The sequence below is a fragment of the Lutra lutra genome, chromosome 18 (genome assembly GCF_902655055.1).
Source record: "Lutra lutra chromosome 18, mLutLut1.2, whole genome shotgun sequence".
Lineage (NCBI taxonomy): Eukaryota > Metazoa > Chordata > Mammalia > Carnivora > Mustelidae > Lutra > Lutra lutra.
In genome coordinates, this window is record NC_062295.1 from 16,815,275 (window position 1) to 16,828,206 (window position 12,932).

The 12,932-nt window shown below is 44.5% G+C and overlaps 2 long non-coding RNA genes across 3 annotated transcripts; both read left to right on the top strand.

Moving 5' to 3' along the window:
* The first annotated feature begins 346 nt into the window (after nucleotides 1-346).
* Nucleotides 347-10,613, top strand: LOC125090550 (uncharacterized). 2 transcript variants are annotated; one of them, XR_007124373.1, is made up of 4 exons: nucleotides 361-990; nucleotides 1,350-1,407; nucleotides 9,424-10,064; nucleotides 10,580-10,613. It is a non-coding gene; the product is annotated as an uncharacterized LOC125090550 (long non-coding RNA). The 2 variants fall into 2 exon arrangements; XR_007124374.1 differs by lacking the exons at nucleotides 9,424-10,064; nucleotides 10,580-10,613 and adding an exon at nucleotides 1,508-1,705 and having other exon boundaries at nucleotides 347-990.
* A 531-nt stretch (nucleotides 10,614-11,144) lies between these two features.
* On the top strand, nucleotides 11,145-11,973 carry LOC125090555 (uncharacterized). The gene is made up of 2 exons (XR_007124381.1): nucleotides 11,145-11,715; nucleotides 11,855-11,973. It is a non-coding gene; the product is annotated as an uncharacterized LOC125090555 (long non-coding RNA).
* The last annotated feature ends 959 nt before the right edge of the window (nucleotides 11,974-12,932 follow it).

Consider the following 12,932-nt stretch of genomic DNA (forward strand, 5'->3'; position numbering starts at 1 on the left):
TAATCACACATGGAGCACACGTTCTGGGTGTTTATGGGTAAAGGGAGCTGGGTGGGTCAGATGGCTGTGGGTCAGCCACAGATGGCTGTCCTCTTCCTGTGGGAATGCCAGTCCATCTCCCCAGTGTTGGAGTCCACAGCCAGGAAAATCATTTCGTTCATGGCCAGAGTCAGAGCCTTAATCCCCTGGATCACAAGATGAGTCTATCGACGAGCTGAGGAGCAACAACACTACGAGAAAGGCAAGTGTGCTGGTGAGGGGTTTAGAATGGGGTTTAGAAATGGGAAATGGGAAACAGTACACAGAATAAACATGTAAAAGTAAGTTGTATTGCTATACGTAGCAATGAATATGTGGGCTCCACAATCAAACATACATTCCCAATTACTGGTACAAAGAAACTACTTTGGGATAAATCTAACAGTGCATGTCCAGAAACCACATGCTGAAAGCTATTTAGCACTGATAAAGAAAATCAAAGATATAAATAAATGGAGAGATACACCATGTTTGTGATTTGGAAGACTAGGCATCGTAAAGATGTCAATTCTCCTCAGATTGACAGAGAGATTTAATGCCATTCCTATCAAAATCCTGTCAGCTTTGTTTGTTTTTGTAGAGATGAGAAAAATATTCTAAAATGTATGTAGAAAGACAAAGGAATTAGAGCAGTTTCAAAAACAATTTTGAAAATAATACTAATGGGGGAACACAGTCTATGGAGTTTCAGAACTTATTAGCAGTTATAGTAAGGAAGACTGTGTGGTATTTGCAGGACAGACACATAGAACAGAACAAAGAACCCAGAAATAGTCCCCACAAATATGCCCAACTGCATTTTGAAAAGGGTGCTAAAGCAATTCCATGGGAGAAGGCTGGGTTTTGTGCTGCCTACAGCCATCTAAAGCTTGTGATGAACTCAGAGAGGCCAAACTCAGAAAACAGCAGCAGCAGAGAAGGAGGAGGGTGGTGTGACCGAGGGCCTACCAGGTGCGAATGGGAAAGGAGAGAGAGTGCGCGCCCAGGGTTGTGTGGGCGGGGCCCAAAGAGCTATCCCGTGATGCTTTCTGAAGACCGAGGGAGCGGGGAACTGTCCAATCAGCGGGTGGGCAGAGGCACCAATGAGCGGGAAGGTTGTTAGGACGGCTGACGGGGGCGGGTCACCGAGACGCCTCAGCTGAGGGGGGGGGGGAACCAACTCGCATTCTGCAGCCTTCTGTGAGGCTTGCTTCTTGCCTGGTGTCTCTGGATCTCGCAACCTTGCCCTGGTGGGCGCAGCACCTCTGAACCTCCAGGCCCATGGCCACTGGTCTGAAGATGCCCTCTTTCATCTCTGCGTCCTCCTCAAGGTCGACGCAGAGGACGAGTGAGTGAGCGGCCCTGGGGAAGATGCTTCTCTGCGCAGAGGTACCTGTAGGGCATGGTGTCAGGGCCCTGTGTCCCCGGGGGGCTGGGGCCTGGCTGGGAGGCGGGCCTGTGTCTCAGGAATACACTGGTTTGCCAAAAGGTAGCTGTCGGCTCGTGCGCCCCTCATTTCACACCTGTGAAGAGCCCGGAGCGGGGCTTCCTTTATGGAGCTGCTAATTATCTCACCTGGGCTGTGCGCGGGGCCTGGGGATAGCAGGAGTGGGAATGCGGCCTGAAGCAGGCAGATGGGGTTTCAGCCTTTTGGGGGCTCAAGTCCTGCTAGAAGACCGATGTGAAGGGAGTCAGTGTATTGTTGATGGGGGAGAAGTTCTCTTCAATAGTTACATTCCACCAGGGGTTGTCAGGATCCCCACTGTGCACCTGAGATCAGGCCTATCTGGGTGGGGGGGTGTGTGTGTGTGGGTGTGTGTGTGTGTGTGTGTGTGTGTGTGTGTAGGGGGAATGGCCTTCCTTTTGGGTGGGTCGTGGGTGTTCGGTGATTTGGAACACATGATAAATAGGACTGACAGGATGTGTGAGGGATTCACCCCCTGGTTGGAAAAGACAGGAAGGAAATGACCCGTGGAATTCATTACTGTTTTGCATTGAGTGCTGAGAAATACAGGGTGCATTAGAGCTTGTAATTTACTGAGTAATGTTTAAGCTGAGACCAGAAGGCTAAGAAATAAAGGCGGATGTGGGAAGGTGTTCAGTTAGAGCAGGGAAGGATGTGTACTGTTACAGGAACTGAGAGAATGTCCTTGAAGCTGGGGACACGTGGGGACTGTAGGGTGGGGAAAACCAAGGTTTGCGGTGAAGACTTGGACTTTTTGTAGGTTCTTGGAGACTAAGCATAGTGATTTAAAACATCATGTCCAGACCCAAGCTGATCCTAGCTCTGCCTCTTACGAGCCGTGTTACTAAACCATTGTAGGTCTCAGTTTCCTGATGGGAGAAATGGGGGTGGTGATAATCCCACTTCATAGATGATTGTAAAGATGAAATGATATTTAACGTTAATAAAACCCTCAGAGCCATGTCTGGCATATAGTAGGTGTCGGTGGTTGATTCAAGAAATAAATAGGGGCGCCTGGGGGGCTCAGTGGGTTAAAGCCTCTGCCTTCGGTTCAGGTCATGATCCCAGGGTCCTGGGATCCAGCCCCACATCGGGCTCTCTGCTCAGTAGGAGCCTACTTCCCCTTCTCTCTCTGCCTGCCTCTCCACCTACTTGTAATCTCTCTCTGTCAGATAAATAAATAAAATCTTTTTAAAAAATTAAAAAAAGAAATACATACATACATACGTTTTGAAGACCTGGAGGCAGTCTGTGGTGACATTTGTGAACTTAAATGGATTCCACCGAACTTCATTTCTTCTCCAGCTTTCAGGTGCTGTTGAGCACATGTGTCACACTGTTAAATTAGAAATAATTTTTCTCATATCGACAGTTATTTGCCAAGAGAATCTGAAGTGCCATTGAAATGATGAGAGGGAAATAAAATGCTTTTCAATACCATATCCTAGTTAGGCGTATTTAAAATCTGATAAATTCATTTATTTAATATTTGTTGGTAAAAGTTTGTGCAAACTTGCTCACTTAAAGTAAATTGACTGTAGAGTAATTCAGACACAGAATAAGGACAGAGAAGTAGTATAACTAGAGCTTGCCTTTTCTTGACTCTAAATGGGATAGTTTTTATAGTTTCTCTGTTCTTCTCTGTTTCCAATGCCTTCCTGTGTCTGCTGCCTAAGCATCGTAGGGGAAGTTTGGGTTTAGAATTGTAGAGACTAAATCGTTGTACCCAACCCAAAGTGTAAATCAGCAAACTCGAAGGACTTTTCTTTTTTTTCTTTTTTTTTTTTTTTTTAAGATATTCATTTGTTTGTTTGAGGAACAGAGTGAGAAACAGAACAGGAGCTGGGGAGAGGACCAGAGGGAGAAACCGAGTCTCTGCTGAGAGGGGAGCCTGATGTGGGTCCTATTCCAGGGACTCCAGGATCATGAGCTGAGCCGAAGGCAGGTGCTTACCTCACTGAGCCAGCCTGGCACCCAGCCTGTGGGGCTTTTTAAAAGAAAAGACAGATGCTTACGTCCTACTCTAGACTCACCGAGTCAGAGCCGTGTGGGATAGGCCCCAGGGTACAAGGACCAAGCATGTTTGCCATCTGGATGTGTTTCATGAAAGCTTTTTTGGCACTGGGCTTTCTGTCATCTGAAGAATCATGCAGCGAGATTGGGAGGACCCATAAATTAACGTTTGATGACATTTAGCAGGGCTCTGTCCTTCAGGGTCTGGGATATCGTGATCTGCATGTTTGGTGAGGTGTGTTACATCCTTAGCTCTTGTCAGAAAGTTATGGATTATTTTTTTCTTTTGATTTGTTTATAAATTTTATGTATTTAACAGAGAGCGAGCCAGAGAGCATAAGCAGGGGGAACGGCGGAGGGCGAGGGAGGAGCAGGGAGCCCAACAAGAGGCCAGATCCCAGGACCCTGAGATCAGGACCTGAGCTGCTACCAAGAGTCAGATGTTTTGCCAAACTGAGCCACCCAAGCACCCTTACAGGACCTGATGCCTTAGGAAAATAAATTGCAAGGGTAAAGAAAGAGGAGGGAGAAAGTGAGGCCTGTAATTAAAAGAGGCTTGAGAGACCTGTTAACCAATTGCAAGGTATGGGCCTTATTCTCACTCAGCTTAATTTTTTTTTTAAGATTTTATTTATTTAGAGAGAGATCACAAGTAGGCAGAAGGGCAGGCAGAGAGGAGGAAGCAGGTGCCCCGCTGCACAGGAAGCCCGATGCGGGGCTCGATCCAAGGACCCTGGGATCATGACATGAGCTAAAGTCAGAGGCTTTAACCCACTGAGCCCCCAGGCACCCCAATCAGCTAAATTTGAACTGTGACTTGACATGTCATGATATTGAGAAATTATTTTGAAATGTTTAAAGAGTGAAGATAGTTTTGTGGGTATATCTATGTGTGTGTCCATCAAGGGCAGTTTTGCTCCCTAGGAGATGTTTGGCAACATCTAGGACATATTCGGTGGTCATAAGCACGAGTGAGGAAGAGGCTCTCCGCATCTCATGTATGGAGACCAGGGGTGCTGCTAAGAATCGTAGTATGCTCAGGACAGCGCCCTCAGCAACGAATGATGGGGCACAAGATGTGGGTCATGCCAAGGTTGTGAAAGCCTGTTCTGGAGACTGGTGTTGACGTAGCCATGGGTCCAATGATTGGATGAAGATATTTGTTTCAAAATGTCGTGGGGGCTGTGGGGATGGGCTGTGAGTTGAGAATTATTTAAGTTAGTGATGGGAGTTCCTTATACCATTCTCTCTACTTGTTGTGTGTATATGTATCTATCTGTATGTTTATATCGTGTGTGTGTGTGTGTGTGTGTGTGTGTGTGTGTGCAGTATGTGTGTATATTATATACAATTGTATATTTCCATAACAAAAGCTCACAAGCTTGCTACGGGTGACGTAGAGTCTGTGTTAACGTGGCGTCTGGTGCCAGCAGGTGGGGAGGGTGGACAAGCTGAGACGGTGGGTTCACAGGAGCGGCAGCAGTGGCGTCCTTAGCAGCCTCGGTCTGCGTGGAATATTGGTGGTGTCTGGCTGTCAAGCTTCTCTTTATCCCTGTTTTTTTTTTTTTTTTTCATTTTTTGTCTTGTTCTTTGGCCTTCCTAATAGCCTTTCAATAAATTCTTTTTCTGTTAAATTCAGTCAGAATCAGTTTCTGTGAAGCAAGAATTCTGACTTACACAAGAAAAGGGTGAAGCTGATGTATAGAGAAAAGGTGATCTGACAGACTGTGGGAGGAGAGAGAGGAATTAGGAGAAAGAGATATATAAAAAATATATGTTCATTTATATATCTAACAACTAAAATTTACAGAGTGTATATAGTATATATATATGTATATATATACATGCACATATATATGTATATAATATTTGAGAGAAAGAGAATCTCATGGCTTCTGTTTTTCTTGTTCTTAACTTCTATCACTCTTGAGACCACAGTTTATTTTTTTTATTAACATATAATGTATTATTAGCCCCAGGGGTACAGATCTGTGATTGCCAGGTTTACACACTTCACAGCACTCACCATAACACATACCCTCCCCAATGTCCATAACCCCACCACCCTCTCCCTACCCCCCTCCTCCCACCACCCTCAGTTTGTTTTGTGAGATTAAGAGTCTCTTATGGTTTGTCTCCCTCCCAATCCCACCTTGTTTCATTTATTCCTTCCCTACCACCCAAAACCCCCACATTGCATCTTCACTTCCTCATATCAGGAAGATCATATGATAGTTGTCTTTCTCTGATTGACTTATTTTGCTAAGCATAATACCCTTTAGTTCCATCCACACTGTCGCAAATGGCAAGATTTCGTTTCTTTTGATGGCTGCATAGTATTCCATTGTGTGTGTGTGTGCGTGTGTGTGTGTGTATACACACACACCACATCTTCTTTATCCATTCATATGTTGATGGACATCTAGTTTCTTTCCATAGTTTGGCTATTGTGGATATTGCTGCTATAAACATTCGGGTGCACGTGCCCCTTCAGATCACTACATTTGTATCCTTAGAGTAAATACCCGGTGTGCAATTCCTGGGTCATAGGGTAGCTCTCTTTTCAACTTTTTGAGGAACCTCCGTGCTGTTTTCCAGAGTGGCTGCACCAGCTTGCATTCCCACCAACAGTGTAGGAGAATTCCCCTTTCTCTGCATCCTCACCAGCATCTGTGATTTCCTGACTTGTTAATTTTAGCCATTCTGACTGGTGTGAGGTGGTATCTGATTATGGTTTTGATTTGTATTTCCCTGATGCCAAGTGATGTGGAGCACTTTTTCATGTGTCTGTTAGCCATCTGGATGTCTTCTTTGCAGAAATGTCTGTTCATGTCCTCTGCCCATTTCTTGATTGGATTATTTGTTCTTTGGGTGTTGAGTTTGATAAGCTCTTTATCGATTTTGGATACAAGCTCTTTATCGATTTTGGATACTAGCCCTTTATCTGATATGTCATTTGCAAATATCTTCTTCCATTCTGTCAGTTGTCTTTTGGTTTTGTTGATTGTTTCCTTGGCTGTGCAAAAGCTTTTGATCTTGATGAAATCCCAATAGTTCATTTTTGCCCTTGCTTCCCTTGCCTTTGGTGATGTTCCTAGGAAGAAGTTGCTGCGGCTGAGGTCGAAGAGGTTGCTGCCTGCATTTTCCTCAAGGATTTTGATGGATTCCTTTCTCACATTAAGGTCCTTTATCCATTTTGAGTCTATTTTTGTGTGTGGTATAAGGAAATGGTCGAGTTTCATTTTTCTTCATGTGGCTGTCCAATTTTCCCAACACCATTTGTTGAACAGGCTATCTTTTTTCCATTGGACATTCTTTCCTGCTTTGTCAAAAATTAGTTGACAAAGAGTTAATGGTCCATTCCTGGGCTGTCTATTCTGTTCCATTGATCTATGTGTCTGTTTTTGTGCCAGTACCATACTGTCTTGATGATGACAGCTTTGTAATAGAGCTTGAAGTCTGGAATTGTGATGCCACCAACTTTGGCTTTCTTCTTCAACATTCCTCTGGCTATTCGAGGTTTTTTCTGGTTCCATATAAATTTTAGGATTATTTGTTCCATTTCTTTGAAAAAAATGGATGGGATTTTGATAGGAATTGCATTAAATGTGTAGATTGCTTTAGGTAGAGTAGATATTTTCACAATATTTTTTCTTTCAATCCATGAGCATGGAACATTTTTCCATTTCTTTGTGTCTTCCTCAATTTCTTTCATGAGTACTTTATAGTTTTCTGAGTATAGGTTGTTTGCCTCTTTGGTTAGGTTGATTCCTAGGTATCTTGTGGGTTTGGGTGCAATTGTAAATGGGATTGACTCCTTAATTTCTCCTCCTTCTGTCTTGTTGTTGGTGTAAAGAAATGCGACTGATTTCTGTGCATTGATTTTTAATCCTGACACTTTACTGAATTCCTATACAAGTTCTAGCAGATTTGGAGTGGAGTCTTTTGGGTTTTCCACATATAGTATCATATCATTTGCAAAGAGTGATAGTTTTACTTCTTCTTTGCCAATTTGGATGCCTTTATTTCTCTTTGTTGTCCGATTGCTGAGGCTAGGACTTGAAGTACTATGTTGAATAGCAGTGGTGATAATGGATATCCCTGCCATGTTCCTTACCTTAGCAGAAAAGCTCTCAGTTTTTCCCCATTGAGAATGATATTCACGGTGGGTTTTTCATAGATGGCTTTGATGATATTGATGTATGTGCCCTCTACCCCTACACTTAGAAGAGTTTTGATCAGGAAGGGATGCTGTACTTTGTGAAATGCTTTTTCAGCATCTATTGAGAGTATCCTATGGTTCTTGTTCTTTCTTTTATTAATGTATTGTATCACATTGATTAACTTGCAGATGTTGAACCAACCTTGCAGACCTGGAATATATCCCACTTGGTCATGGTGAATAATCCATTTAATGTACTGTTGGATCCTATTGGCTAGTATTTTGGTGAGAATTTTTGCATCTGTGTTCATCAAGGATATTGGTCTGTAATTCTCTTTTCTGATGGGATACTTGTCTGGTTTTGGGATCAAGGTAATGCTGGCCTCATATATTGAGTTTGGAAGTTTTCCTTCCATTTCTATTTTTTGAAACAGTTTCAGGAGAATAGGAATTAATTCTTCTTTAAATGTTTGGTAGAATTTCCCTGGGAAGCCAAGACCACAGTTTAATTCTTGTCCAGGGATATTATGAGATAGCCCCGTATTGCTTTATATAAGAAACTCTCCTTTCTACTTAAATAAATGCAAGTGGTCTTCTGTCACCTACAGCCCAGAGAAGCTCAGCATAGTTTAGATGATGACGTGCTCACCTAACCACCTTTTTGCTATACCTGCTTTTGCTCACCGCTGTGCAGAGGTTCCACAAATGTCTGTTTAATGGGCCCATGATTGTCATTTGGCTCCAGACAAGGAACGAATGTGCTGTTCATGGCAGCAGAGGCCCTCTGGTCTTCTTGGCCTTTCAAATAATCATTGTATGTGGGCACACTTATTGAGAGTTCTTTCTGTCATATCTGCCTTTCAAAAGTTTTGCCAGCAACCTTCAGTCTCTCTGTACACCACTGACTATAGGGTCCTCAGTCCTTGGTTTGTGAGACACAAGGAATGAATGAATCCAGTGGGACCCCTTGAGGGACAGCCTGCCGGCCTCTCCTGGTGGGTCCTATACTGAAGGACACAGGGCATTCCAACTTCATTGATGAAGGTGGCATAGAAGTTGGAAGAGTGTTCAGGCAGGGTAGCCTGGGTTTTCTGAGAACAGGCTTTGAGTCAAATAGCCTTAGAGTATAACCAACCCTAATTCTACCCTGTGCTCCTGTGCTTCCTTAGGCATGGTATTTAACCTCTCTATGCCTCAGTTTCCTTGTCTGTAAAATGGTCTGTTTTAAGGATTAAATGAAAAAAAATACATATACATACATAAATTCAAGGAGAAGATGACACATGGGGAGCACTCTAGAAGTGGTACTTTTATTATTACTCAACATTGTGGTTAATATTATCATAGGGAAGTTCTTCCAGTGTAAAGAGCATGAAGCAGGAGATCCTCCATGTAGAGGATGGTCAACTTTTTAGCCCCTTGCAGACCCTGCAGTTTCCATGATGCCATTTACTCATCAGCTCAGTGATCTCGTGCTTAGGTGACCCCTTCTGGGCCAGCACATTAAGTATGCAGCCTTGGTAGCTCCCAGGGGCCTGGTCTGGTGGGGAGGGTTTGTGTGTTTGAGCTCTTAGGTCCTGGCTGCCTGGACTCTACCACCTTCTACCTGTGTGACACTCAGTACCTAATAACCCTGTGACAGAAAGTAATTTGGGCTATCCGGTAGGGTTGTTGGTGACAATTAGATGGAATGATACATATAAAATGCCTGGCACATGTCAAGAAATGTTTCATCTCATTCCATTCTCTTATTCTTTTTTACTAGCTCCCAGAACAACCCATTTCTACCCGTTTCTGTTTCAGAGAGGTGAGGTGATTTGCTGAAGGCCATACTGTTAGGCGAGTGAGTTGAGGAAAAAATACTGCAGGTGTAGGAGAGAGCATGAGTAAAAGTGGGGAAGTGAGAACCCGCTGTGAAGCTGCAGGTAACCAGGCTTGGCTGGAGAGCAAGATGTGGGTGAAGGAAGGGAGCGGGATGAGTTTAGGAAGGACTTTGGATGCTCTGTGCTGAAAGACAGTGGGTCCCTGAGGGATTTTGGAGTTGGAGTGACCTTGTTTAATTTGCATTGTCAGAGCATTCCAGAGGAGAGGTTGGAGGAGGAGCCAGTAGAGACAGAGTGACTCCAGAGGAGGAGGATCTTCTCTGAGGGATCAGGACAGGCAGTGCAGAGGGTTTGAAGCAGGATGTGATAGGGTCTGGGTCCGTAAGGAAGGCACAGCCCACTGGGGAAGAAGAGGCCTGCACGGGAGGGAAAATGACATAGTACAGTGCCCAACACAGATGCCAAGAGCATCCAGCCTGGAACCGCCGGTCACCCAGGTATACGGTGCCAGGTCCCAAATGCACAGAGCAGTGTATTCAGATCAGATGGGATCAGAGCAATAGATTCTCCCAGTTCTGCCTTGGTCACTAGAACTCAGGAGTTAGCTTTCTAAAGTCCTGCTTTATTATGGCTGCTCTCTCTTCCCAAGGGGTATGTGTGTGTGTGTGTGTGTGTGTGTGTTGGAACAAGGGACCAACATCTTAGTCACCGAACCAGGAGAGAAACCTTATTTTTCTCTGTGAGATGCTACCTGCCTCCAGCCTTCAAAAAACAGTGCAGCATTTTTTGTCACCAGGCAGATGTGATTTCCAGTACACGCCCTGCCACGTCACTGTACGACCTTGAGAAGCCCACCTCATTTCTGTGTCCTTGGTTTCCTTATATAGACAATGGGGGTTATTATGCTGTCTTCTTCCTAGAGTTGCTGTAAAGATGAGGTATTGCATGTGTACACATTATCTCAGAACATAGACTGAAGTGCAAAATGAACATCAAGCATTGTTTCTTGCCTTGTCATTTGTGGCCTTATTCCCAGGTAGGATAGTTTGGTTCCCATCCTGACATCAAGTAGTGAGAGCCATTTTGTTTCCTATACAGATGGCAGTGACTACAAGAGAGTCTGAATACATGACCGAACAGACTTGAACTGTCTTCAGTGGTCCAGAGCCTCTGATTTCCAGGAATGGTTCAAGGGTCCCCATGGGGGCATAGACCACATGGAACTTACTTGGGAGCTTTCTTGGACTTGGTGACCCTTCTCACTGTGATAATGACACAGCTGAATTTCCCAGCAGTGATCATTAATCACAGCAGCCACTGACCCCACAAAAGATGGAGCTGAGCTCTTTCCAGGCATCCAGGACAAATATGGTTCCTGCTTATGATCCTTGGTTTCAGTCCACTAGGGGGAGAAGAAGAAGCAAATCCCCCCTTTTCCATGGAGTGGGTCATGGGTAGATATAGACCATGGATTAGCTTCCAACTTCCCTTACCTCAAAACCTCAGCCCTTGCTTCCTTCCACCCTCTCTGCCCCTCAAATCATAACAAATGCTGACATGCTGGGATATGTTTGATGGGGTTGAGAGGGAGGAAAGGCAAAAGGGGAGCAAGGATATATCCCATATCTTCTCACATATTCACCGTATGTGAATTCCAGTTTTCCCATAGATTTATCACCACCCTATGTGGTAGATACTGTCATTCCCATTCCCACTTTAATTTTAGGTGAAGAAACTAAAGGTGAGAAAGGGGAAGAAGTAAAGTGCCCCTGACACACAGCTACCAAGAGAGTCAGTGGTACCGTATCATCCTTCCTCCTGTTGGTTCTAGCAGTTGTTTCACGATTCCATTTAAACAGGTCGGGAAACAGGCTAGAGGATAGTCAAGGAGCCACAGTGAAAAAGAGGTAGCGATGGATTTTGACCTCAGGTCTGTGGTTTTTAACCCTCGGCTACTTCCAGTATGCCAACAACATTCTTGTTACTCCAAGTGTGAACCAGCAGCATCTGCCATCATCTGAAAATTGTAAAATATGGCTTCCTAGGACCCACTTAGATCCACTGAGTCAGAGCTGCATTGCCACACAGCCTCTGGGGGATTATGGGTACTCTGACATTTGAGAAGCAGCGGTCTGCATAGTTCTTCCTGGCCATGAAGTATGCTTGCTTCGGGCAGAGGCAGTGTGGCAGCCTGTCTCCCAAGCTGGCCCCAGCCATCCCTCCCCTCTCCCTGTGTATATGAAACTCCTCACAACAAGGGGTGGAACTTGTGTCCCCTGAATCTGTACTGTTCCATGACTGGCTTTAGCCACTAGAAGGCACCAGAAATGATATCCTGGTATTTCTGAGAGTTTCTGCCTTCTTGCCTCTCAGATTCCAGATGCCATGCTGTGAGAAGCTGAGGCTGCATGGAGAAGATATGGGAGTGAGACGTGAGGCGCTCCACTTTATGGTCCCATCCAAGCATCCACCTGACCCCAGCTGCTGGCCAGGTAAGTAAACCATTGTGGATGTTCCATCCACGTTGCCCCGCAGATAACTGCATCCCCAGCTGACACTGTATAGAGCAGACGAATTGCTCAAACCTAGTCAGTCCACAGGACCGGAGAGATAGTGAAATGGTTGTTGACTTAAGCCACTAAGTCTTGAGCATCAGTACCTAACTGAAAGAGAAATCAGTACCTGAACGTAGGGCGCGGAGGTCACCAAAACATAAAACAGGTAGCAAGGGCTTTGGAACCAGAGATCAGCTGGAGGCCAGAGCACCTTAAGGGGATTGTAAACAGAGGCAGGAAAGGCAGGGAGAACATGGCTCTTGGAGGCAGGAGAAAATGGGACTCGAAGAATGAACTGCCAGAGCCATTAGCAGAATGTGCCCTGCAGGAACCTGGAGGTGGAAAGAGCACCTCATGAACCGGTCAGGCTAGTCAAGGACATTTCCAAGTCAAACGGTGAAAGTGCCAACTGTTTTTTAAAAAAGATTTTATTTATTTATTTGAGAGAGAGAGAGACAGTGAGAGAGAGCGTGAGAGGGAGAAGGTCAGAGGGAGAAGCAGACTCCCCATGAAGCTGGGAGCGTGATGTAGTACTCGATCCCAGAACCCTGGGACCATGACCAACTGAGCCACCCAGGTGCCCGTGCCAATTACTTTTATTATCTCTGAGCTAATTATTTTTATTAATTGAACTGGAATAAAGGTAAATGTAATAAAATTCCTCAATTGCTCTAGCAATGAGATTGAGCCGACACATGGTTTGGATGTATTAGCTATATTTTGGAAATACACATTTGATCTATAAATGCATAATTATTAACAGTAAAAAGATGTTACTACCCTTCAAAATTATCTTAGTTGCAACATCTCAGGGTACCATGTTATTAACGATGAGGTCTGTCCAGACCATTTTAAGAAGGGAAATAACCACCGTTAATGTTTCTTTCCAATTTATT